We start from the raw sequence: 5791 nt of genomic DNA, 5'->3' as shown, positions 1-5791 counted from the left end.
TATTATTATTATTATTATTATTATTATTATTATTATTATTATTATTATTAAGCTTTATTTATATAGCACTATAAATTTACACAGCCCTGTACATACAATCAATTAAAATATATTAAATAAACCTGCCTATGGCATACATTCTACGAAAATAATTAAATATAATACATATAAGTACATAATAATAATAATCTTTATTTCAGCCAACAGGCCATAAGACAACAAAGTGTATATAAAACGCATAAAACATATCAAACATATAAAGCTTATTAAAATGGGGCTATAGAACAGATATTCATGACGTACTCGTAATATGTACATTTGTATATATACAAAAGCACTCACAGATCATATAAGTACATGTTAACATTCAATAAAATAAGGCAGACAACAAATTAAAATAACATTTTAGACTATATATATATATATATATATATATATATATATATATCCATTCCTTATAAATGAAATAGTGAGAAAATCTTTTGCCACACCTGACTGAAAATTAGCAGTTATCAATGATCAGATAAAATTGCTTTTTGAAATGAAGATCCAACAGGAATGTAATTATTTGGCTATTTCTCACCCACTCACCCCTGTAAAAATATGCATCTTGATGCCAGTAATATTGTGGTGAGATGAGCAAATTTCAATGATGTTTCCCTTTTCATAACACTTATGAAACATGTTACGCCTCACTTGGAACAAACACTATTAGGAACCTTCTGGTCCTTGGCACTAAATGTATTTTCTAAAGAACTAGACCAAGATTGATTCTTGGGCACTGTTCATACATGAAGAGATTTGGCTCAATAAAACCTTGTAGTTGACTTCTTCCCAATTTTTGCATATATACTGGGGCATCCATGCCATTAACTGCTTATCTCTGTTCACATTATTGCTGGGAAAATTAGGGTTACATCAAGCATGCATGGCCATTTCAGTATTCCATTGAGATTAAGATGCATCATGTTACAAATGGAGAGGAGAAAGGACATTAGGAAAGAAAGAAAGAAAGAAAGAAAGAAAGACATTTCCCCCAATCTCTGTCATTTTAAACTGATTCCTATATTTTATAGGAGTATATTATATGAATTATGAATACTGTACACAGTAATCCTCTTTAGCGTGTCATGTTCCAATGAAAAATGTATAGCATTGTATAGATAGGTAAAAAGCAACGTCTGCAAGAACAACAACAACAAAACAATTCCCCAAAGTGAAATAAAACAAAATATTCAGCAGTATCTTTTGAATAGAAAGCATCAAATATCACCCAGGTCCTTGTCTGAATTTTCCAAAATGGACTTCTGATCTACTGATCTATAATATGTCTTTCTTGTTCAACAGCATGTAGTCTTCAACAACTTTTCTGTGGATCCTTGACTTTTGAAAAAATGAGGGGGCATTTTGACAACTTTGTAAAGTTGGTCCTTGATATATATTTTTTAATTTTCATTTTTTTTACTGAGCATGGGGGCTTACAGTTATGATATGAACAGGATGCAGCAGAAAGCTTCATTCCTCCCCCACAGAAAACATGTGTCAGTACTTCAAGCAATGCCAGAGCTGTTTTCAGTGACACGTTACTCTCACTTTGGAGAAATTATGGACAAAGCTCTTAATCGTGCCAAAAAAAGTTATATTGATTGATTTTATTTCCACTACTTCCACTAATTGATTTTATTTCCACTTGAACAAAATAAATACAAATAGAAAAAGTATTTCTACTATTCACAGAAGAGTCCCATTCGTGCATGTCTTCTATTAACAGAGTGATCCAGTCATGGAGGGTTCCTCTGCCTATATTAGAGGGACTGGCTCTACCCACAGCTCAAGATGTATTTAGGAATTCCAACTCTGTATGGCCTGGATGGTGAACATGCTTCCAAAGGAAGGAGTAGATCAGAAGTCCATTTTGGGAAAGATCTAAACTTAGACCCAATCCATTGGTTGAGTAACTTGGTCCAGTATTAACTGTATGTATAGCCCTTTAAGAAAGCTGGCATTTGACCAATGTTCATGAACAGAAGATGAAGGCTGGATTGATTAAAATGGATGAACTGTGGTGTTTCATCTTTTCTTTAAGAACCCTGTGCAAGCATAGAGGGTTTCTTCCTTCATGCTCTGTTAAATTTGAAGCTTCCTTGGAACAATGTTTTTCAAATGTGTGAACAGTTATGCAGCACAGAAATCAGATTTGCTGTAGCTCCCATGTTGGGGTGTGTCTGATATTTCTGGATTTTAGTCTGAACTTTAAAGGAGATTCAGTACCTTGGACAGATCCCACCTGGTTTTTAACTGCCCTGTTTACATGAGAACTGCTAGCTACCACTGGAAGAATTAAATTCTTTATCAGTTTCACTTGGTTGTATTTCTGCTGGGCAGAGTCAGCAGAAATCATCGTTCTTCCAGAATATAGTGGAAAAGACCAATAAAATGACAGAAGTTATATTGAAAGAGGATGCATTACTGAAAGCTACTGATCTTGGAATCTCTGCAGCTGTGACCTGTGTGTGTGTGTTGAAGAAAGCTTCCAGAGGATGTCTGACCTTTCAGTAGAAAAGGCCAGGCAATGACATAAGTAAGATTTATGATTTCTTCAAACTTTTACACAGAGGCCTTCAAGTTACTACAGCTACATAGATGCCCAAATATAATTCTCCCATGGAGTAATTTGCATAATAGTTCTTAAGGAAAATAGAATATTATATTCTAAAAACATGTAATTTAACATGGGGGGGGGAGAGACTACAATTGATTTCTTTTTCTGAAGCCCACACAGATTTAGGAGATTATCACATACCGCCTTTTAACCACAGTTAAATAGTTCTAAAATAGCAATCTAGGTGATCCTTATCACACAGCATTGCCTCTGACTCATAGCTGCTGTGTCTGGGATGCATGATTAGGGCATCCCTTATCATTTCATGGGGGAATCCATCAATAAACTACTGTGTGACAGTCCCATTAATCCTCATGTGTGAAATGGCACTGCTGTGGCAATTGCACTGTTGGCCATCATATGGTCTCACAGGACCAAAACACACAAAAAATAATCCAGTTTGAGACTACTTTAACTGCTCTAGCTCAGAGCTAGGCAATCCTGAGAATTGTAGTTTATTGTGGCACCAAAGCTCTCTGACAGAGAAGGCTAAATGTCTCACAATCATAGTTCCCAGAATTCTCCAGGGCTGTTAAAATGGTCTCAAACTGGATTATTTCTGCAGTGTGCTCTGGACCTTTGTTTTCTTTATGCCTATGTGCTTTCTTCCTTGCCCTTGCACTTTCTTCCTTGCCTTTCTTCATTAACCTTCATTCAAGGCAGCCTTACTGATCCCTGATTCCATAAATATTGAAATTTAATCTCATTCTGAATCTTTTTAGCACCATCTAATCAGATCCTCTCTCAGAACATGTTATCTTTAAGGAACTCTGACTCTACTGTGATATGCAAGATTTTCATCAGTGAGTAACATGTAACAAGCTAAAATAACTCGATTCTCTCAATTTATTTGGTTTGGAGCTATCTATGTATGATCGCCTTCCTTGGCTTTCCCCTTTCTTTCCAAAATGGACTTTTAAAAATACATTTGGGCATTTGTCTGAATTGTTTTAAAGGAGGGTTTCCCACTAAACTCTTTCCAACATAATATACTACACAGTTGCTAAGCAACTGCTGTATCCTTAAGAGATTTTGCAAGGTTTTATTTGGTTCTGTGTTTTCTGGCCTTTGGACAAAAAATTCTCCTCTTTGTTTATTTATTTTTCTAGAGCAGGTTTGAAAGACAGATCCTTGACAACTGGGTATTGAAGCACTGCAAAAGGTGTTCAAGACCCAACCTGAAAGTGCCTAGCAGAATGTTTGTGGGGCTGAATTCCATTATATATAAAGGTTTCCACTTGAAAAGAATAAAACATCCCCCTCTTCCAGGCTCATAACCATTTGACACAAGCATAAAAAGTATCACTTATGCCTTAATAGTGCAACTGCAACTTTTAAAACAAAAAACCAAATATGTATTTTGTGCATTTTAAACAGGAGCATAGTATCCACTTCAAGGGAAGCAATAATACCACTCTGTTCTGCTTTGGTCAGAGCTCACTGGAATCGTGTATCCAGTTCTGATTGCCACAGTTCAAGGAAGATATTGACAAGCTGGAATGTATCCAGAGGAAGGCAACCAAAATGATAAAAAGTCTTGAAATCATACCCTATGAGAAACAGCTTACAGAGCTGGGTATGTTTGTTTTCGAGATGGAAAGATTTAACTATTTCAAAATATGTTATGTAGCAGAAGGATTTCCCTGCTGTTCCAAAGACTAGAAAATGGATTCAAAATGGTAACAAAAGAGAAGAGCTGCTTGACAGGAAGAGCTGTTTGACGGTGGAATACAATACCTCAGAGGTAATGGACTGTTTTGATGTCTTCAAACAGAGATTGGATGGCCATTTCTCTTGAGTGCATTAACTATGTAGTCCTGGCAGTGAGTTTGATTAGAGGGTCCTTGTGATCCTTTCCAACTCTTACGATTTTATGATACCATTATTCTGTGGTTGTTCATTGTCTGAAAAGGGGGATTATCGCATCACATAAATTCAGTATGACATGTCCCTCTATTTTGACCAAGGGCTACTTTATTTATTTGATTGATTGATTGATTGATTGATTGATATCTCTGCCACATTTCTCCCAGAAAGGGATTCAGTGCAGTTCACAAATAAAAATTCTAACTAACATATTACAAGAAAAGAATTAAAAACATCAGCTAAAAACAATATGAAATTACAAACATTAAAACCACAACAAAACCACAATACCCACCCCACATAACAAGCGCCCCATATAAAAACCATCCCATGATTACACATACTAGTTATATACACACACACACAGTTCCCTTTGTCCATTCTGTTCTATATTTCTAGTCCAAGGACCTTCGAGCAGCTAATCACAAAGACAAATGAAACCCAGGGGAAATGGATACTATGGAAATAGCAGTTAGTGGGAAAGACATGAATCTCTCATCTTTCCCAATCAATATGCCCTGCCCCTGCCTTGGGAGTCAGGAGAACAGGTCCCTAGTAAAAAGACTCAGCATTGAACTCCGAGTCCAATTTCTCAGACAGAAGTCCTGTAGAACCCCTGGAAACTCTCACCAAATCTGGGGGGGGGGGAGGTGGGGGACAACTAACCAGCCACATAAAACACATCAAACTGTTGAGTGTACATAAACAATAGGGATATGAATAGGAATACTCCCAGTAGGCAGTTGTTGAGTTTCAGCCTCTTTCTTTGCTGGTTGTGAATTCTGCTTTCAGCATTCCTGCCTCTTATTGGACTTCGTTCACTTTTCTGCGCTTAGTATTTTTCCCACACTTCTTTTTTTCCCCCTTTTCCTTCTCCTGTTTTTTTGCATTAAGAACTGTAGGACAGATCTCTGTTTATCTGACACTGACTTCTTTATTGGCAACTCATTATGCATGCCCCTTCCAACACCAGCAGTCGTGTGAATCTCTGTGTACTCCAAGGCCATGTTTCCACTATGATTTAAAGCAAATTGTTGATCGGGTTATATGACAGACATTTCCATTAGAAATGGTTTCTGATCCTACTGTGATCAGTTTCAGTCGCAATGAAGTGAGGTAAACACACAAAACCCCCCACTCTTTCTTGACACTAGTTCTTTGGTGGTTCTTTTGAAAAAAATTGATTCCAAAGTGTGTTCAACAAGTAGAAACAACAGATCTGAATCACATCATTCTGGAGTGGAGGCACTAATGGCAGAGAGG

The sequence above is a fragment of the Sceloporus undulatus genome, chromosome 3 (genome assembly GCF_019175285.1).
Source record: "Sceloporus undulatus isolate JIND9_A2432 ecotype Alabama chromosome 3, SceUnd_v1.1, whole genome shotgun sequence".
Taxonomy (NCBI): Eukaryota; Metazoa; Chordata; class Lepidosauria; order Squamata; family Phrynosomatidae; genus Sceloporus; species Sceloporus undulatus.
This window is presented reverse-complemented; position numbering follows the sequence as displayed.